The sequence below is a fragment of the Homarus americanus genome, unplaced genomic scaffold, assembly GCF_018991925.1.
Source record: "Homarus americanus isolate GMGI-L3 unplaced genomic scaffold, GMGI_Hamer_2.0 scaffold33468, whole genome shotgun sequence".
Lineage (NCBI taxonomy): Eukaryota > Metazoa > Arthropoda > Malacostraca > Decapoda > Nephropidae > Homarus > Homarus americanus.
The window spans coordinates 1,859,526-1,882,942 of NW_024714177.1; the positions used below are offsets into that span (position 1 = coordinate 1,859,526).

At 42.8% G+C, this 23,417-nt stretch overlaps 1 protein-coding gene across 1 annotated transcript in view; it reads right to left on the reverse strand.

Moving 5' to 3' along the window:
- Positions 1-23,160, reverse strand: part of LOC121875943 (vitellogenin-1-like) — a 57,153-nt gene extending 33,993 nt beyond the window's left edge. Inside the window, exon 1 of the mRNA XM_042380736.1 lies at positions 23,104-23,160. The gene's annotated coding sequence lies outside the window, so the exon portion shown is untranslated. The remainder of the gene's footprint in view (positions 1-23,103) is intronic.
- Between the last annotated feature and the right edge of the window lie 257 nt (positions 23,161-23,417).

The following is a 23,417-nucleotide window of genomic DNA, read 5'->3' on the forward strand; positions in this document are numbered from 1 at the left end:
CCCCTCTCTCTCTCTCTCTCTTTCTCTCTCTGGATGACTGTCAGCTCTGCGTGCAGTGACTGGAGGTTGACCTTGACCTATCTCAGTGAGGTAGAAATAGGTCACATGGTACTCGAGTGCGACCTTTCCAGTCAAGTCTCCACCAGTCACTCAGTCCAGTCGCCACCAGTCACACAGTTATATAATCAAGGCAATAAAATAAATGAGGTTCTCACGTCTTGCTACCCCTCACCTTCAACACACCTTGAGAGAGAGAGAGAGAGAGAGAGAGATGCGTGTGTATGTCTGGTGGTGTGAACGCGTGACTGACAGTACAAGAATTATTAAACATTTACAACTTAAAAAATAAAACTCCAAGAATATAAAAGTATCGAACCTGATGTATTGACTCTCTCTCTCACCACAAGCAGACCTACACCATAACATTATGCAGATTCAGGAAATACAGGAGGTGTGTGGAGCGTGAGGGAGGTGCGTGTGGAGGGGGGCGGGAGCTGTGTGGAGCATGCGGGAGGTGTGTGGAGAGGGCGAGAGGTGTGTGGAGGGGGCGGGAGGTGTGTGAAACAGGCAGATGATGGATGCGGCGTTCTCGTGAGCTTATACCTGCTTGCTAACACGCAGTCACGAGTAAAGTACCGAGCTCGACCGCGGACCCAGGGCAATAGTCATTTTTCTTTATCCAATCACGTAAATGGCAAGGAAACGTACCGTACCCAGCTTTAAACACGTAGACAAATATACACTGTAAATACATCTGAAGACTTTACAACACATACATACATACATACATACATACATACAGTATATACGTATTTTTATGAAATTGATTCCCACAGTTAGAGACAATGCGGATATAGCACACTGCATACTATTAGCCTCTGGTACATAATGCAAACACATACATAACAGACACACACAAAACACACATACAGACACACACAAAACACACATACAGACACACAAAACACACATACAGACAGGCACACAAGATACGTACATCCTCGTCAGCCAACTCAGTAACGACGTGTTAGGTTGAGTGCGGTGTATCTGCAATCATCTCGTGACAGAGCCAGACCTCGCCGGCGCCACAGAGCCTAACCTCACTCATAAAATACAGGGCATCGCTCCGCTTCCGTCTCTACCTGCACGACGGCGGAGGAACACCAGCCGATACACACCACACCAAGGGACGCACACCACCGCCATTCATCACCTCATCACACCATCAACTCCTTACCACACCAAGCGGGACACACCAAACCACATCATCCTTCACCACACCACGCAGGACACACCATACCACACCAGACGGGACACATCACACCACCCGTAAGTACCAGACATATCTAACAAAACACAACACACCAAGTGGTGTCTTAAAACACAAAATTAAATCCATATAATAACAAAAATTCACATGAAGAATCACCAACCCAGCCTATGTCACCTGAAGATTATTATTGACAACCTCAACGCTAACCTAACCTAACCACACCTCACCTAATCTAACGTAACCTAACCTCACCCACCTAAACAATATTAAGGTAAGGTTAATCTTGAGGTGAAATAAGCTGGTGGTGGATATTTTTCAGGTGATTTTAAAAATATATCCTTGTTTTAATGCAGTTACAGACAGAGTTAGAGTTACCTGTTGTTTATGTGGCGACACTATATATATATATATATATATATATATATATAAATTACTACCATGAAATGTATATATACTTTCCAGCTAAGACAAGAATCATAACGTGTTTGATGGATGTTGATTGTGTCGAAACTGGTGGATGGAGGAGGAAGAGAAGGAGGGGGAGGAAGAGGAGGAGGAAGTGAAGGAGGAGGGGAAAGAGAAAGAAGAGGAGGAAGAGGAGAAGGAGGAGGAAGAGGAGGAAGAGAAGGAGGAGGAGGAAGAGAAGGAGGAGGAGTACGAAGAAAGAAAGGGGAGGAGAAGAAAGACTACAACAAAGGAAGATTTTCATAACGATTAGAAAAACAAAAAACTATTACATTTGGCAACTCACCCCCTATAGGTTGATAACAACGACCAGAAAAACATTACAGGACCCCACCCCCGGACGAGGCTCTCAAGAACCTCTCACAACACACAGTGGACCACCAAAAGTTAACTCAACTACACACAAGTCAGATGATTGTTAACGAGCGGACGGACATTAGATTGAACTCTTGAGCAGATAAACATACCCCCCCCCAAATCCATACAGGGAAGGGAGAGGGGAGAGAGGGGGATAAAAGAGAGGGAGAAACACACTCTTTAAAAAACTCCCTCTTTCTCTAGCAGTGTGTGGAAGCAGCCATGAAGATACAAGGAGCTATATATTGTTTATCATGCACTTTGCTCCACTACCAAGCTGACAAATCTTACCCACAGTGCATCGTTAAAACAACCACAAAGTTCACCAAGACAAACATACTCGCAAATAAACTAAGACACATATAGGCCATCCTCGGTGATCGTAATGTGAAGGACAATAGACTGACGTACGGTGGACAATGACTGCTGCTGCTTCTTCCACACCCTTGAAGCAGTCGGGTCAAAACCACAAGCAATTGATGCAGGTCAGACCACATCAAGGCCACAACCATTATCACGTCACCATTTCTTCAACACTATAATTTGGTTGGTGTTGTGGCTGAAGAAGGGAAGACCTTTATCTTCTTCCACCGGAGCTTCAACGTACCCGGCGACCCTCTATTGTTCCAGGGACCAAAGCCTCCGCCTATGGTACCTAGAAGTCCTTTGGGTTCTTGGATTCATCTTCTTCCTGGGAGGTTCTGGGATAGTCCATTGTTCTTTCGGGTTCTTGTTATTCCAGGGATCACTTCCTCCGTGTCCAGACTATCGTAGGGATCTATCTTATCTTCACTCTTACGATACCCAGAACACATTTGATTGTACGTCCTTTCATTATTTTTATTACTACTGGGTCTGTCATTGGTCCAAGTCCTTGTCAATCCAAGTGCTGTTCTTTATCTTATATTTCCAGGGATTTCAGGCTTTCCAGGATCTTATTAATTCCAGGGACTCCTCCAGGGAATACTGTTACTCCTGGAACTTATTATTCCAGAGTTAGTTATTGTGCTTGTGAGACCAATTGAGTGATGACCAGGTGGTGGTGGTGACAGGGTCTGCATCTTCGTGTCCTCCTCCTCCTCCACTAGTTCATGACCACCCACGGACAGCACCTCCTCGCAGCACCGACAGGACGAACCAACACCCCTTAAATGGTCACACACACACACACACACACACACACACACACACACACACACACACACCAAAAAAGCAAATGTTCCCCAACACTAGGACTGCCAAACACAACTCACCTTCCTATTTAACGACATATCCTCATACATAAACAAAGAGGTGTTTAATTAACCAATGAACGCTTGATAAACTTTAAAATGATATCATACACAATAATATTAAGGGGCAGACGTATTTAATCACACTTCCAGTTGTTATTACCATATACAGACACACACAAAGCCGTTGAATATTGTACCTCCAAACGTGTTCATATTACCTCCAAAAAATTGCTATTACCTCCAAACGTGTTACCTTTTGCCTGCAAACGTGTTGCTATTACCTGCAAACGTGTTGCTATTACCTCCAAACGCGTTACCTTTTACCTCCAAACGCGTTATCTTTCCCTCCAAACGTGTTGTTTTTACCTCCAAACGTGTTGTTTTTACCTCCAAACATATTGGCATTACCTCCAAAAGTCTTGCTATTACCTCCAAGCACACGTGCATTATCTACAGGCGTTTCCCCTAAACCTGCACACGTTATATCGAAACTTGCAGGCGTCACCGTCAATGCAACCCACGACCACCAGACCCCTCCAGGTCCTCCCACACCAGTGCGGCATGGCCACCAGCAGACAGGTCATCGCCAGCTCGCTAGCCTTATATAGTATTGACACACACACACAACCTGCTCTTATCCATGTATTGTTTAATATACACCGGGTGACATAGTCTGCACCCCGCCAGAATTCCCAAATAGTACAGTACATCAGCCATATTGTTAACCCGATTTTATATAACAATTTATGTAACTAATTTCAATGTGATCTACGAGGAAATTCTCTGATTACTGAACAGAACTAAATTACTACAGACTGACACACAAGAGTAACATTATACTGTATACTCACTACTTCACAGACATAAAATTAATAATTACAATAAAAAAAAAACACGACCACATTTCTCGTTTATTTTCAGTTCGACATTTTCTCCGGAACCACAAGTGACTATTTTCCTCCGATGTGTACGAGCGGAACGAGAAACCGATACATTGTCAGTACGTGGATTTGATCCCTTTGTGTCCAGACCACCAGAGTTTTCCCGCCCTGCCGCGCCACCCACAACTAATACTGTATAATTTCTTCCCCAGTCAGTGAGTCAATGTGGTAAATAAGACCGATACGTTCCCGCCCAAACTGAAGGTCACCACCAACAGCGATTCATTAAGTGTTTTAGTTAACGATTTGAGTCACACTTAATAATCCGTAAATAACAGCACTTACACCATTCACATTATTAGGTAATAACAAAAACAACACTCATTAACATACAAATAACAGCATCTATATAATTATCTTACAAATAACAGATTTACAGTGACACGTAAATCCGCTCTAGACCACAATCGTGAGTTGTCGCCATTGTAACGGCTGGGAGGAAGGGGTGTGGAGGGGGGTGTTGGGGTTAGGGAGAGAAGGAATAAATAAAGTTAACAACAAGACATGATTTTATCTTCTACATTATTATTTTCATAAATACTAAACCGATTAAGTGAAAACACAACCGCCAATTTTATACTTCCTCCACACAGCCCACCAACCTCGTACCGACACTAGACCGCTAACTGTGTATCGAGAACTCATCACCAAACTCTACGATACATTATGAAACATGACAATAATTTTGGGTGGGACGATAGACGAAAAAAAATAGAGTATAATATGAGTTATGAAGGACAATTCTCACAACTATTACCGTCTTAAGGAACTCAGATGCGGTTATAACCAAAAAAATTATTTACAGACACTTAGTGAGTTGGTGAATAAATTGCAGAGGATATTATATTTATTTACAAGGAAAATAATAATAATAAAGACTTGCGGTTAAACACTGACTAGGAGACGTTTCTTCAATTGTTTAACGTGCAATAAATCACTGACAATAGACGCGCTAACACATTGACAAGCAAGAGCCGTTGGTATAATATATTAACGTCTATGAGTTGTTGCTATAATGCATTTAACAACTTTACTGGCAATGTTGGTGTATAATTTTTGCCTCTTCTTAATACAGTAAAGTCTTATAACTTTTAAGACTTTACTGGCAGCTTCCTCACTCTTATAAGTTATAAGAGTGAGGAAGCTGCCAGTCATTGTTTATTGTGACACTAGGCTCTGGATCAAGAGCTCTCAGCAGTTGATGGTGTGCACCGCTTTTGTTTACATATACTGTAGATGAGACATTATTATTATTAGCTATTGTTAGATTAATATTATTTGTATTATTAAACAAAGATAATTAAAGAGAGCTGGCACACAACAGTTTCGGTACTATTAACAAAACCAGGGAACACTTCCTAACAATGCCCACACGCCAGCCTACATGCGCGCCACCATCCCACGCCAACACAGGTCACCAGCCTTCTTACAGGACACATGACCGGCTGGGGATAAATCCTATTAAGTTAAGTGAGGTGGAGAGTGAATGTGAGAGATGTCGGCCGTCACGTCACAATCTTGGCGGGAAGTCGACCATTGTGTCTCAAGACGGCAGGTGGTGAAGGAGGAGGGTGGTGGGTGGTCATAATCCTGTAATAATAATAATAATAATAATAATTAACGGTTTATTGAAAGAGCTTGGCAGCCAGAAGGCTGAAAATATACAGTTACATATTTGGGGAATGGGTTACGAATTACAAATAATATACAAGTGACATAAGTGACACAAATAAGACATTTAGTAACTTAGATGGGGATCAGCTCAGACTACAGTTCATTTCAACATAGTGAACTGTAGTCTGAGCTGATCCCCATCTAAGTTACTAAATGTCTTATTTGTGTCACTTATGTCACTTGTGTGTGTGTGTGTGTGGTACTCAGGTCACCATCAAAACTAGAAGCCTTAAGTGAGTTTCACCTTCACAAGTTACGCCCCTTTATCTGTCTACACCACCTACATAGCTCCTCCACCACACACAGATGACTGGCGAAGACGTCTTAAATCAATATTCCTTTTCGGCTTCACAGTGATACCGCGGCGTCACACCGACGATGTTGACTCAGCCATATGTAGAGCGGGGACTACCCTTCTCCTTCTACCTTGCCGCCGCCGCCGCCGCCATCTCATCCCGGATTCTCAAAACACTTGTAGGAAGAATCTTACTCACATCGACGGTGGTTGAGTGAGTAAGGCAGTATAAACATTACCTATATATGTGTGTGTGTGTAAGAGACCCACACGCTGCGTCAGGAGGACTTGTGTTCATCACCGAGTCTTAAAATCAGTAAGTCTCATCGTAGCATCACACACACCGTTTGGGGCAGGGGGGATATTGCACACTGATTACTAAGCCCTCGGTACACAGGAGGCAATGTGACTGGAGCTTCACTTAACCCACTTGCTTTTACCATCTGAAGTCAGGTACCCATTCACACCCTGATTGACTTGGGGTACCCCGGCGTGAATGTGTCCCTTGGAACAGGAGGTGAGTGCTGTATCTAGTCGGCCGCTGAGCCCCGTGAGTTAGACAACACCTGCGCATAAATTTATACAGACACTCACACACATCTCTCTCTTAGGTCACCCCGGAAGTTTTGTAATGTACTGTACAATTGTTCATAAGGAAGAATGGATGCTCTTACAATACGACTCGTGAATAACAATAATCAATTCCTCTCATCAGCCAGGTGTTGCGAGCGCCTCAACCTGTTCATAAGAGGGAAGGTCAACAACTAGCTGACTGGTCAACATTAAGCAGCTGACGACCCCAGGTAAAGGTCGTGGTTCACGCACAGAATCACTGGCGGGAGTGAGTGAGTTGCAGCAAAGGTCACAATAGTTTACTGCAGGTAGCAACGCAGACACGACAGCCACCACTAACAGGTGACTCACGCTGCTTACACAGGTGTGTCCAGGTGGGAAGGCGGTGTGAATGTATACAGTAGGTGTGTTGAATGTCCTCCTTCACACCTTCTTTGCTGATGACTCTCTCCCTCACTAAGTGTCACTTAATACGACATAAAATGTTCATAATATGAACATATTCTAATGGTAACACTCGTCTCCTCTGATAGAAAAATCCGCCAATTAAAATCATATCTTCCTTCTAAGCGACATCAGTTAAGACTCAAGGTAAAGAATCACACTATAATTAAAATTCATCAGACTAATTACAGATAACCTTGAAGGCCAACACTAAACCGTTTACAAATATACAACAGTGGCAGCAGTCAGCGCCAGCATCAACTTAACGAGCAAAAAAAAACAGAGATGTAAAAATAATGTGACAAATACCAGACTCTGGGAATATTGGTATTAGCGAGACGAAGCAGTTCAGCAAGGTCCCCACTACCTTGACCCTAGTGCTCCGTGATACTACTCCACCTCCTACACCCCCACCCCCTTCAACCCCCTGCTCCTCTTTCCCTCTCCCATAAACCCCACACGCTCCCTTCAGCCCACCCAAGCCCTTCCTACCGTCCACACACTCACGGGTCCAGTAGAGATGCCCTCCAGACGGCCCTCTCCTCCCGCAGGTCCACCCGATATACTGTAATAGCCCGAGACGTCCTCAAGATACCTCTCCAAATATTTCCCACATCCTCCACAAACATCTCCGCCTTTTCAGTGTCTTCTCGATGCAAGTTCTCCCTCTCAGACCCCCCCGGGCCAGACATCCACTCACATTCTCCCACCTCACTCTCTCAGGTCTTCCTTCAAAAGCTCCTCAGCAGAGATGACACCATTCAGAATGTCTCCCTCCAACACGACCCTTCACTCAGTCTCCCTCCAACACGACCTTCATCTTGTCTCTCTCCAACACGACCCTCACCTACTGCCTCCCTCCAACACGACCTTCACCTAGATACCTCCCTCAACATCTCCACCCCTTAAACTTCACCCCACCCCCCTTGATGCCGCCTCTCAACATCTCTGGCTCACACGCGTCCTTCAACAACTAAACAACCAGACGGGAGAACCTTGCCACTCTTGACACAATAAACTCAACCACTTAAAAACCCGGGCATGAAAACCGTAATACATCCCCAAGAGGCAGTTATGTGCTTCCTGTCGTCCCCATCATTAACACGTTATTGTCAAAGAGATTTCTGAAGTTGCAACATTATAATAAGAGGGTAGAGCTTAATTATATGACTTAAGAGAATTACCAAAAGTCAAGGCTGTAAATTGGAGGCAGTTCTATCAACAATCATGGTCACTCGAGAGGGAAAAAAAAAGAATACGAATGTCAATAAAAACTTGTGTAACGATAATTTGTCACCTTTGGCCCAGCGCGGTGCTAGTGCAGGAGGCGGGGATGATGACAAACCTCGACTGTCGCATTGGACCCGTATCTGTATGTCTCTGAGCCTCGTCGTTGTCCTCCACCGACACACGCTCCTCCATGCCCGACTCTCACGATGTTGCAACAGATAAAACCTTGAGGTGGAATGTACTGTACTTGTGACGTAACTAGGATCCGTACTCAGGGAACTTACTTAAGAAACTTCCTGGAAAGGCAGACAAAATCAGAATTCTGGTCTCACCTCAACATAAAGTAATATATTATAAAAAGGTAATGAAATAGCTGGGCCGCGTGCGTGTACACCATACTAATTATATATTTGCTTGGTGTGTGTGTGTGTGTGTGTGTGTGTGTATATACCCTATTGAGAGGCCTGGAAGGAGAATGCCGAGGACCAAGACCAACATCCTGCTGTACCGCCACCAACAACACACCCTCATCGCCTCTAGCCCAACACACATCACAAGGAGACCCTCCACCCTGCCAGCCTACACACACCTTTCCTCCTCTGGGCATCACACCAATAAACACTAAGATCCACATCAACTCGCACAAACAGTCCCATAATTCTTCCCCACGCTCGACACCTCAGAACGCCAATGATGAAGCAGCACAGGGGGGGAGAGCCTTAGAAAAGCAGCGGTACAGCTATATCCCCAATTAAACCAACGCCAGCACGAGCAGTCAGCAACGCCAGGAGTCCACTCTCGCTTTACTGCCCACAGAGACAACTTGTTAGGTTAGGTGAGAACCAGACAGTAACTAACTCACTACGCGAGAGAAGGTACTGTGCTATGTCTGGCCAAAACTGTGTAGCCACATTATGTACAAGATTTTTATAAACATTCTCGCACTGCCACAAAGAAGACTGTGATTATAACCCCCCCCCCCCACACACACACACGGTGACCGTAAATACGATACATGCACTTTATTGTCTTACTGCCAAAAAGAACAAACAAAAAAACAAAAATGGTACAGTGCACAGTTGGAATGGCATAAGGCAAGTTTGATGCTGACGAGCTGAAGGTCTTGGGCCACGAGAGAGGAATAAGGCGTGAGAGCGAGACGGTAATAATTGACAACATAAGGATCGTGAGGTGAGGTAGAGTGCATAAACTAGTACATGCAGTGTAGGATTCGCAGTTGTACACGGTGTGGCGGAGTGGATGCTGGGTAAGGTGACATGCAAACTGCTCCCGGGCGTACAGAGGGTGATGTGGCAAGCAAGGCAGCGCGGGCGTGCTGAGGGTTTCGCGACAAGCAAGGCAGCGCGGGCGTGCTGAGGGTTTCGCGACAAGCAAGGCAGCGCGGGCGTACAGTGGGTGACGTGGCATGCAAGACAGCGCGGGCGTGCAGGGCTCTGGGGACGCCTCAAGGTCACAAGGTCACGACCACAACACCTCACTTTCACTACCCCCATCACACATGACTTGGCCAAAACGTCTGCGGATTATATGTCATAACCAGCAGACTGCGGGGCGGCAGACCACGCCAACTGTAAATGAGTCACCAGCATCATCACGGTGGTAGTGAGGTGTGGTAGAAGAGTTGTGGTAGTGAGGTGTGGTAGAAGAGTTGTGGTAGTACTAGTAGTGATAGTACAAGTCGAGATTATTAGTAACAGTCATAAACAATAGTAGAAGGTGTAGCTGAGGATGTAATTGTAGGCTAAGAGTACAGCACGTAGAAAAAAGAACCATTCGCTACGTAATGAAGAAATACCTCTCCACCCAACAACCTAACTCATCCAGCAAATCATACCACTACCACACCACCACCAACGGGAGCCTCTCAATTTCGCCCACAACACCAGCGGTATAAACAGGAAGCGGCAGCAAATAAACCCCAAGGCTGCCGTAGATAATTAGACCACATCAAGTCCGCGCCACCTCTCTACCGGCGGAGGGACCTGATGAATGACTGGCGGAGGTTTACCCTGAGTCCTTCAATACCCGGCCTGCAGAACCCACGATTTGCTCGCCTTAAAGCATGACTCCCTCTCCTCCCTTGATCTCTCAACCTCAGGTATACACGCTTCTCGATTCAGTGAAGCTTCACATACGAGACGACTCAGTGAAGCTCCACATACGAGACGACTCAGTGAAGCTCCACATACCAGACGACTCACTGAAGCTCCACATACCAGACGACTCAGTAAAGCTCCACATACGAGACGACTCACTGAAGCTCCACATACCAGACGACTCACTGAAGCTCCACATACCAGACGACTCAGTGAAGCTCCACATACGAGACGACTCAGTGAAGCTCCACATACCAGACGACTCACTGAAGCTCCACATACCAGACGACTAACTGAAGCTCCACATACCAGACGACTCACTGAAGCTCCACATACCAGACGACTCAGTAAAGCTCCACATACCAGACGACTCACTGAAGCTCCACATACGAGACGACTCAGTGAAGCTCCACATACCAGACGACTCAGTGAAGCTCCACCAGACGACTCACTGAAGCTCCACATACCAGACGACTCACTGAAGCTCCACATACCAGACGACTCACTGAAGCTCCACATACGAGACGACTCAGTGAAGCTCCACATACGAGACGACTCGGTGAAGCCCACATACCAGACGACTCAATGAAGCTCCACATACCAGACGACTCACTGAAGCTCCACATACCAGACGACTCACTGAAGCTCCACATACAAGACGACTCACTGAAGCTCCACATACAAGACGACTCACTGAAGCTCCACATACCAGACGACTCACTGAAGCTCCACATACCAGACGACTCAGTAAAGCCCACATACCAGACGGCCCACATACAAGACGACTCACTGAAGCTCCACATACCAGACGACTCAATGAAGCTCCACATACCAGACGACTCACTGAAGCTCCACATACCAGACGACTCAATGAAGCTCCACATACCAGACGACTCAGTGAAGCTCCACATACCAGACGACTCACTGAAGCTCCACATACCAGACGACTCACTGAAGCTCCACATACCAGACGACTCACTGAAGCTCCACATACGAGACGACTCACTGAAGCTCCACATACCAGACGACTCAGTGAAGCTGCCCACGAGACACTCCGTTCATTCGTTTACACATTCCCTTCCATTAGTTCATATCAAGGTATTTATCAAGAGGCTGCATTCCTATACAAGCGGAGGAGAGGCATGTTAGGTGTGATAGCTATTCATTCACATAGTTTATCTTACCTTCTTTCACATAGTGTATCTTATCTTCTTATTTCTCCTACGGTGACATAAACTTAAAACCTCCACAACAGAAGTATAAATACAAGAACTTTTTTATTACAAATACCAGATAACTACTGACTGAACATCTGTGTGTGTGTGTGTGTTTAACTTATGTATGTATACAGTATATGTGTGCGTGGTGGAGCAGGTGGCAGGCAGGAAACAAGAACGACACAACCTCCTCTTCCTTCCATTACTTGCTGTCATTCATTATATATTTATTTAACCGATGTAAATGACGGATGATGTTCCGCTGTTGTGTTCGCTTCCACACCTACCACCACCATCACCACTATCACCACCACTAACCTCCTCCCACCATTACCAGACGACTCTGTACTTCCCTCAACAACTCTGCTCGCACCCCATGACCCCTGAAACAAGATGACCTCAGATAGCCTTTGTGACCCCCTGTTGTATCTCTCATAACACTGGTTGACCTTAGCTGACCCTGCAAGGCGACAGAGACGAAGGATTAACTAGCCCCCCCGGCAATCTAAAAAAAGAAGAATATTTACACGAGAACGACAGGTACTGCTGGGGAGGAAGATGTCGGTCCGGGAGGGTTAGGGGGGGGACCGTGGGAAGGAGGAGAGTAGGGAGATAGAAGGAAGAGGAGAGTAAAGAAGAGGAGAGTAAAGAAAAAGAGGGAAGCGAAAGAGAAAGCGGAGGAGGAAGGGGCAGAGGTAAGGAAGAGAAAGAGGAGGAAAACAGAGCAGAGGTCAGAGGTAAGGAAGACAAAGAGAAATATTCAATGGGAAGGAGAAAGAACGAAATTTGAGAGAGAGAGAGAGAGAGAGAGAGAGAGAGAGAGAGAGAGAGCACCCCAACACATCAGTACAGAGAAAACTTCAGGTAGCTAATTGTCTTCATGAGCAAAGTGAAACAGCCTTGGCCCACTTAACCTGCAGGAGCCTCCCCCAAAAACACAAAATTGTTAGGTATACTGTACACCCTAGACTGGTGGTCTTGTAAACCGTATGAAGAGATATTGTTCACTTAATAATAATAAATAATAATCAATAACATCAACAATAACAATAACTACAACAACAACAACAACAACAATAATAATAATAATAATAATAATAATAATAATAATAATAATTCTCTTTCTTACAGTCAAGGAAGAATATATAAGTTGTAAATTACTTTTTTGTAGTCAAGGAGAACGGCGGCAGACCTTGTACTCGTAGCGGTAAACACACACACACACACACCACACACACATACACTCACGCCCCGGCAATACAAGTTTTTTATCAAGTTCATTCAGCGCTTTTGTTTGGCATCATTAAACTACAACTTATAAATTCGTTCTGCTGTACACTTAAGCACACAAACAGACTTCAAGGGAATGAATTAGATTAGTCAACTCAGCAAACAAATTGAATAATTATGAAGCTTCGTGCAATATGTGGAAATGAATTATGTATAATGCATATGAAAGTAAAGGATATGCCTTAGTGTTTTTCAAAGTTAGATAGCTTGCACTATTTTCAGAGACAAGCCCGGTTTAAAATGGTTCTAAACTGAAAGAATACTACTACTACTAATAATAATAATAACAATAATAATAATAATAATAACCTTATATTACTGTGTTTCAATTCTGAGTAAATGTGAAGTAATTAATTTGCCGTTAAGAGTGCGCGGTCACCAAGTCCCGCCGCAAACATCTCGTCTAGACAAGCGCTGTTCCGTTACACGCACGACATACTCTTGCAAAAACAAAACTAAAAAAAGGTAATTATGTTGGACTCGAAAAATAAATATAGTCAAGACAGTATTAAATAACCCCAGTATGTCAACAAAGATAATCAGATTTACACGGTATGGAATTACGTGAACCAAACATTTTAATATGAATTTACCGACACCAGGGCAGTTGTTGTAATTCATATAATCATCGTAATTTTCTTTGTTATTTAGTATTTTTCTTCCAGAGCTACAAAACTTGAGAGGCTCAGCCATTTCAATATAGTTGTTGCTGTTATTGTCTACAAGGGTCAAAACACTTCCCTAAAACAAATAAACAAACAGCGGTCACAGCACACACACACAGCCAGCCACTAACACACACTACCTATTCTCATGGCTTTTCGTAACTTCTCCAGATTTGATTGCCCAGCTTGTTAGTCCAAAGCCCCCCCCCCCCCTCCCCAGTCTGATTTTAAGAACTTGAGAGGGAGAGGCTAATAATGCAAGAGATGAAAAATTCCCAAGAGTTCTCCAAACTTTAACATAACAAATTTAAGATCGTTAAATACAAAACAAATAATGATGTAGTTGGAGGGACAATCACAATTAGTACCTGACAGAATAAACACGGGATATCAGAACAGAAAGACAAGTTTAAACTAATATTCAGAATAACTTAACAGACAAGAGGGGCGTAGTAACTCAGGCTCTTCAGGTCTCCATTTATACCAGCCAAAAGTTACGTTGGCGGCAATGGACACAACACCACGTAAATTCCACTTCACGTCTAACACTGCACTTCTTGAACACTAAGTATTCATAACTAGTTATTTATATGCGACAGTCATCCCTAGCTTGGGTCCGTGGTAAGACAGATCATTATTTGTCAACACTTGCCTACCGCACAATACTGTTGGTTTAAGACAATATAGCCGTTATGGATAATATATTGAGTGTACATACTGCTGATTGATGTATATTATCTTCATTTACTTACATTATTTATTGTCATTATATCGTTATTTTACAAATCCCTTCAGATGATGCCGCCATGACAACACAAGAACCACCACGGTCACTATGCTACGTCACAGATGTCAAGGCCTTATCAGTGCCAGGACCAGTACTTGAAGATCACGCCACATGACCTTTCCTCTTAAGCACTTGTTACAGCTCACTTGTACGGCATGGCGGAGGCAGTTTCGTCATGGGGGTGTTAAGGACTACAGTACTTTCTAAACCACTATTTAAATGATGTGATTTTTTTTTTCCATTAGAAATTGAGACATACCAAAACAGTTGTCTCTGGCTGAAATTTCAACTACGTTTCAATACTGAGAAAAAATAAGACTTCTTTTTTTTTACATTCTGATATACAATTCGCAACACGCAATCATGTTAAATACAGAGTGTCCTAAAAATCAGTTAACAGAGAAGTATAATATAAACTAACTTTTTGTGACACCCTATGCGTAACATCGATGAATAAACGACAAAGAATTGTGGTATACTGTTTCTTATAGTCATCAACATACAAGATTAGCATCACACAAGGGCACAGCCCGTGAGGGGTGACATAGGAACATAATGGATAAGGGTGATCATGGCGATCTATCACTTTCTAACACTACGAGAGAGAGAGAGAGAGAGAGAGAGAGAGAGGGGGGGGGGGGCGCATTTTCGTGTTTGAACTACTTTATGTCCGTGGCCATTCATCCTCTCCTACATGATCCAAAACATTGACCACACCAGTAATATACCTTGCATGAGGGAGCCGAGATATACAAGTCCCTTCTCCACGTCAGAGCTCCATCACTCAAGTATATATCTCAACTCTTTGTTATTCTAGATCCCAAAGTCGGACGCCCTCTACTCACTAAAAGGGGAAACTCGTATATTCTGTAAACCATAAATTTGTCCCAGTAACACACCCACTTGTTTTTAATCTTCCTCCTCCTACTGTTTATTTTTCCTTCTTCCTCTTCCTTCTAATAAGCTTCTTCTATATAAGTGAAAAAAATTAATACAGAAATAGATGAAGAAGCCCTTATTAATAACCCCAGTCTCCTGAGTTAAATGTGCCTTGAGCGACGCAGTGAGCCATGCACAATTTTACTAGGGAGGTCAATACTCCCTTTTATAAATCGTCAACAAACTCCCCCCCCCCCAAAAAAAAGACAAAATCTTACTGCTTCTATAAAACACATGAGTTACCAAATACAGGACCTGGCCGGCGAAAGAGACGGAGAAGAAGTAAATAGGTAAATGCAGGAGAATGGCAATAAAAATGAGGTAAAGTTGAAGACTAAAGAAGAAAGAACAAAGACTGAGGATGATGGTGACGGGAGGCGAAATATGACCACGTTGAACACACGAGGCTGGCAGCTGATACAAATCATTTATCCTGAGCAGAAAATTGTTAAAAAAAAATCAACCAACCACAATCACTTCTCAATAGTTCTATGCTACGTGAAAATATGTAGACAATAAAAAACTTACTTAGGCGCTATGTGTAGGGTTGTCTAACCGGTTCGTGAGATGTGACTCGCAAGGCCAACTGCTTATCAAACGGAGAAAAACAGAAGGTGGAAGGTTTAAGTGTCTTGTGACGGTCTCCTCCAGAGGTCGTAAAGTGAGTTGCGTCCCTCCTGCTGGTACCACCTGATAATACATCTCCCTTGCCACCCAGGATGTCTGCCTTCTGCTTGTGTCGCAGACTTTCGTATTATAGGCGGAACTGCTGCAGCTAGAAGAGGTGCTTGTGCAGCTGTTAATTATAATCGAGCTTCTACTGGTTCTAGTGCATGTGTCCTGATGGTCTAACTCCCGGTCGCTGCATTACCTCAGTCATTGGTGATGGAGACGTTACTGCCCTACCTGATGGTGGAGGTGTATTGCATTGTTAAACTCTATACTGGACTTGTAGTACCCAAGGCCCAGTATAGTGAGGCCACAGATAACCGACACACCATCAATGTTCTTATTGCTCCTACACAAGACGGTGGAGAGGCCGAGATATCGTTTTTTTTTGCCCAGATCATCTACAGTGAAAAGTAGATGTATTGAAACCAAACTAAACCTACGTGAGGTTAGGTTATGTTTTTGTTTTTTTGGTATATACGGGTGCTTCAATTGCCAGGGTTACTTTCACCGTGTGATCTGTTGTTAAGATAGGGTTGAGTTACGGTTAAATTACATTCGGTGAAAATCGGTTGCGATGTCTTTCTATTGCAGAAAATAAACATCTTAGCCTATAACCCTTGATGCGACCAAGCAACGTCGTTCTTTCCACACAGGTGACATTTGTGCCCAATACTGTGACTCTAAGTACCCTACAAACTGATGTAGATGTGACACTGGCCCAAGGTAAACATAAACCATACACTGGCCAATGATTCTAAACTGGATTCCATGGCAGAATCCGAGCCTTGAAGATTTATATACCATATAACCCTAAAGTAAGATCTTGGTGTAAGGATAAGATTAATGTCCTTGACTTTTATTCGTGAGGGAGAGTGAGAAGCTACAGTAGTAAAGAATTTTTACAGCGCTTGCAAAGAATGACGGAACACCACCACGACCGTCATATCTCCCGGTGGCGCTTCTGGCCAGACGGGATCCCTTATCTACCTCCCTACACCTGATCGTCTCGCTCGCTATCACTACCTATTCCTTCACCATTACAGTAACTTTTCACACCTGGCTCCTTCACACTTTCTGGGGGGTTGTTTGACCTAAGACTCCATAAAATCCTAACAATGGCCAAATAATAAATAAAATTGAAGTTTATTATAATGATGTTTACAGACAGGAAAAACAATGGCATTCCCCTTAAGAGTGAAACACAGCTAAAGTACACCTCTGATTGGTTGTGTTGAGGACACCTTCACCCTCAGAGAAGAAAATAGGAATTGTTCTAAAAAAAAGGGGGATTATCTTCCTGAAAGTCGGGGTAGATTTTGTCTTCTACCACTCGCCGGTATGCAACTCAAACCAAGGCAGAAGGTCTGACTCGCCCATTGCCTCCAACATCAGCAAGTGACCAGCGGCCAAGATAACAAACAACACCTGGCAACATGACCGCCACATAAACTAACACTACTATTTTAATAAAGTATAAATCACATTCCACCCGTCCAGGAACATATTACTATTCAATGGTTATACTCTTTCTCGCTAAGGCAGAATCTGAATGTTGTTTCAAAGTACCGCACACACACACGAATTCTGTATCCTGTTGCTAGTCTATGAATCAGTGTTGACCATCTCACACCTCGGGTACGCGACGAACTATGTTTGTAAACCACCAATAAATATGTAATAGCACATCAATCTTCTCCTAACTACTCTCCCTTAATTATGTTCTGTTTGATGCTGACAAGTGTATGAATCTAATGTACTTCTGGGGGCAATTTACCTCCACTATCAAATTATACTGCCATATTTCCGTAGCTTCATCCACAATTACAGTACGGAGGAATATTTACAAAAACAATTACAAAGGTAATAAATGTTAACGGAGAGACCAGAGAAACTTTACGACTCGTGTATTCCTCCGCCACTTCCCGCTCTTCATATTTCCTGGTTCTTTTTTCACTGTGACATTTCAAGATGATTTTAAAACTTGGGCAACGGATTCTTCTACACTTTTTTTTTATTAATTACGTTCTCAGATTCACTTCTTTCCTATCTGTATGTCACATTTATTTTCATTATTGTTATTATCATCATCAGCATAAACCCTTCCTCGCTGTATCTCTAACTGGAAATACCAGCGCGTGGAAAACCTCCTCTCCGGGGTCGCTTGGGAACAGGTAGTGGGGGTGGCGGGGTGAGTTCAGCCTCCTCAACCTTCTCCCTCCCATTCCCTTTCCCTCTCGATGCTTGGTTGCTTACTTACCTTCCTTCTTACTACCCTATTACATCCCTCTCTTCTTTATATTTCGAATCTTTTTTTTTCGCTACTTATTGGCCTACCATCACACACACTTGTTTTTATCACTGTTTTCCCGCGTGATCTTCATGGATCAACATCTTTCTCTTCCGTGTCATCTCTCTCGCCTGACTACACACACCCTTAAGCTACTGTAATACCGACAGTTTAAAATTGCCGGTATATACAGACAAGATAATCCGATACTCCATGTACAGTTTTTTATAAAGAACGGAGACGGGTTACAAGGTGTTGACTGTAACACTGATGAGTAGTGTTGACACCTCTAACCTGTATAGCCCTGTATTACTGTAACACTTAAGGTGAAGGACAGTTGCTTTGCCCAACTTAACAGGTATAACGAGAACAAGTTTCACGTATATATATATATATATATATATATATATATATATATATATATATATATATATATATATATATATATATATATATATATATATATATATATGTTGGGATGACCATTTCTTCCTCAAAACTTTGTCAGGGCTTCATAAATAATTCTATACTTTGAACCCAAATACAACCATATAATGTATTTTATGTACTTTTATAAATGGATGTATTTTTGTATTTATTGTTACAGGCTTTAGTACTCGGTTTATCCTCACTCGTTCACTCTTCCCGTCTCCTTCACTTCCTCTCACTTGCCATTTTGCCCCCTCGTCACTTGTACCACCATTATCACCACCAGGCCCACCACCACTTTCCCGTTCCAATTTCTTTTGGCATCTCCACCACCTCTACTTTCACCAGTTGCTTCACCTCTCTCTCTCTTCTTTCGCGGTCTTTACCTTCCGTGTGGATAAGCAACGGGAGCCTAGAACACATTTGCCGCAGGACACGTGTTTTCCATAGGACATGTGTTTCCCCATAGGACACCTGTTGCCCAGCTAATATCCTAGAGAGGAAAACGCCTTCACAGATGACATGCAAGCTGTGAGTGACCTTTAAGACACAGCTCTCCATCCATAACTGGAGACTTTATCAGTGAGACCAAACCATAAAAGGAGACGAGAAAACTATGAAGCCAAACAACGTAACACAGGAGATAAACCAGGTTAATGAGACGACCAATTTCTCTTTTCTTCTCTTCTACTACTTTACACATTCTGCTCGTGAACAGTACATTAATCCATTGCCTACCCTGTTCCATTTAATTGTGTTTCTCTTTATTCTTATTCTCCTCCTTCTGTCCATCTTCCATTCACGTTTATTACGCCTTCTCACCAACATCAAGACCCACACACCACCATCACCTTGATCCTATATAGACTCACCTAGAGGCTACCGGATCTTCCCCTCACCACCACCATCAGAGTACCCCACACACACACCTGGCTCATAACACTACGCTCTGATGATAGTATAAGTATTACAGAACACCTTTACACACACACACACACCGCAAGTTAATTTAGCGTGCGTGGGAGATAAGGCAAAGTAACGGAATGGGAAAGACGTGTGAAAACATAAGTGAGAAGGAGAGAGAGAGAGAGAGAGAGAGAGAGAGAGAGAGAGAGAGAGAGAGATAACGGCCAGCATGAAGTATCTCAACATAGAAATTAACTTCCGGGGGTGAGATGTACCTGAGGATCCCATCCGGCAGACTAGTGTGGCAAGGTGTTCTCGTGTGATGACTTAGTGACCTTCATGACTGCGACACACACACAACTGCGCCTGAATCCCTAAAGCAGCCTCACCGCAGCAACTAAAACACCTCACAAACTAACTAATATGAAACATTACTCACATTTAACGTTAAACTAGAACGGGCTGGGGCTTCCTCGCGGTGCCAACTCTCACCGGGCAGCAGTACGGACAGTCAGGGTCGCCATACACATACAGTATATGCAAAATACGAACGAAGTAGTTCCTCCGCGATCTAGGTTATGTTGACGCAGATACAAGTGACACTGGTCCCCGCCGGCGTACTTTTCCTCCATTCATATATAGATTTCTAAGTCTGTCACCAAATCTAACAGTTTATCACAAAATTCTGATAAATTTAATGGAACGGGAAATCGACGCAACATTTTGGAGGGCAAAAACATAACTTTACTGTTGGTCAAATTCTTACCCAGTTATCTGGATTTACCGACTCATAACTTATCACATGTTGCCTCGAGTGTAATTACCTTCTCCTGGACCTTTAAAGATGAGAGTTTCTTGAAAATATTTAGTCATCATAAGACTGAAAAGTATACAAGACACTGTTCGTCCAACTGTGTCTCGTTGACAACTCTAATTTTGGGATACATGTAATACCAATTCTTAGTCTTGGTTCACAGATGATCATTTCAAGTCTATTCTATATTGGCCGAGTGGTGGTAGTCATGGGCAAGGAACTGGACGGAACTCCCCAGATCCAGGTGTAAAGGCGTCCAGGAGGGTCCGACTAATTACCCAAATGTAACCAAATGTAGCCAAATATAGCCGGAATGAAGTCAAATAATGGTCCTACATGAATAAATCGGACTGCCAATCACTTCTCGACTAGTATTTGGTGTCACAAAGTCACAAAAAATTGGTAAACTTAATTTAATCTGAGTTAATAGATCGAGTGCATGTACCTAACCTAACCTAACCTCGACTAGTATTTGGTATCACGAAGTCACAAAAAATTGGTAAACTTAATTTAATCTGAGTTAATAGCTCAAGTGCATGTACCTAACCTAACCTAATCTAATCTAATCTAATGTAATCTAACCTAACCCAACACAACTCAGATTAAATTAAGTTTACCAATTTTTTTTACTTTATGACACCAAATAATAATCGAGAAGTGATTCACAGCCCGAATTACGCTTGTACGACCATCAGTTGAATTCATTGCGGCTACATTTGGGTAATTCCTGGCTCCGTCGGTACATGCACGCGATCTATTAACTCAGATTAAAGTAAGTTTTCCAATTTTTTGTGACTTTCTGACACCAAATACTAGTCGAGAAGTGATTAGCAGTCCGATTTATTCATGTAGGACCATTATTTGACTTCATTCCGGCTATATTTGGCTACATTTGGGTAATTAGTCGGACCGCGTCCGCGTCCCCGTCCAGGATGATAAACTGCAGGAGGCCTCACTCACATGACTCCTTGACCAAATGAACTGTAGACCGATGTACCCCAAGCCAAGGTAACAGGAGGTGAGCGCCACACCTATCGCTGTTTTTCGGTTAACAAATAAAACGCGCAGGTGTCAACCAGCTAAATACGGAACATATTTGAAGAATGATTTTTTTTTAAACTGACACAGGAAAAATACTAAGTGGCAGGGACTACCACAGTGCTAGCCCGGGATATGAAAGATATTTTAGTAGGCAGAAATTTTAAAAAATAACTTTGTGGATTTAAAACGAATATGCCCTTAATGCATATAAAAATAATTCATAGTACAACCCCAATTCATGTTCTTAAAAGACAGGCTACTTACTGTCGGGTCATGACAGCCAAGTAAAAACAGCTGATTAAATTTAATTATTTCATATTACGAAAAGAAAATCGGTACCAAAACACTTGTATTGTTAACAAAGAATCAGTCTAGCGGTTCTAGCCTAAGTCTGACAACGAGAAAGACTACAAAATAAGTAAATAAGTTCTGAGTTCGATACCAATAATTGAATGTCACAGACACACTATCAACATATAATACAAAAAAAAATCCTCTTACGTCCGTCCGTAATACTGTTATTAGTTTTGCTGGTTAATGTTACCATTGTCACCCATGACATGAGTTCAAAAGAAATTATTTATATACTATACGCACGAGGCTGGTGTGGTTATTGTACCCAAGGACAGTAGTTACCATTATGCGATAAGGAATACAAATATAAAATCAACAGGTTTGGTTTGCTCAGTTTCGTCAGGTTGGTTTGTATTTGTCGTACTAAATGGTATTGTTGTATATAGGTCATGTATAACAGTTATCTAGCAAAAACAAACTTAAGAGTCGGGTAGTATTGGTACTAGGCACATCCATCTATGAATGACAGAAGTAATAAGTATTATAATCCGTGTATAGTACAGGTTCCAGCCTTCTGTACACCCCCCCCCCCCTCAAAACACAAGAGAACAGAAACATGAACTCACCTAAGCATATGTGACCAATTCATCTTCCATCTGGACTCCACTTCACACAGTACTTGAGGGATAACCTGCTTGTTTTAAACGATCGGTCATCTCTTTTAAATTCCTTTGTCACTGGTTCACATAACTGTCAATTTGTCAGTACCATATATATGCGATGCTTTCTCCCGTTAACATCAACAGGAAATGTAACACGTGGCCAACTCACTTTTCATAAACATACTGTACACACTAAGTTATGTTCACTGATATTTGGCATTTCCTTAAGTGATCGTAATTTGCAATGTAATCTGAACTTCACTCACACATACACTGCCACTTTATTACATTTTGCAATAATTATATTCCATAAAAATCACACTCAATATTTTGTTTTCCTGCTCAAACTTTGCAGGTATTTATGATTATTGAAACAGTACGGCGGAAAAATTAGAGACCAGGTATAAACTGGTGCACTGATAATCTATTACACAAATTATATAAACAGTTGAGAAATAACCAGAATATACACATATTTTTAATACACCAAACACACCTCAGTGAATCACTATCCCGACACACTTCACCTCGGCTCACCACTTGTGCCATTCACACTAACCTCTGCCGGGCCGGGCTGTCCCACACAACACAAGCTGCCGGCGCCACTCTGTACGACAACTGCGGGCCACCTCTCACTCACGGAACTAAGATAATTTTTTTGCAATAATACAGTACAGAAATACAAATCAAAATATACGGTCCGGTCATAAAATAATCGATTCAGGGTTTCTCTCAATCTTTTATCGTCAGTAACATTATATATATGAGTAGTACATTTATTATCAAGGTTGTCCCTCATCCATGATTTAA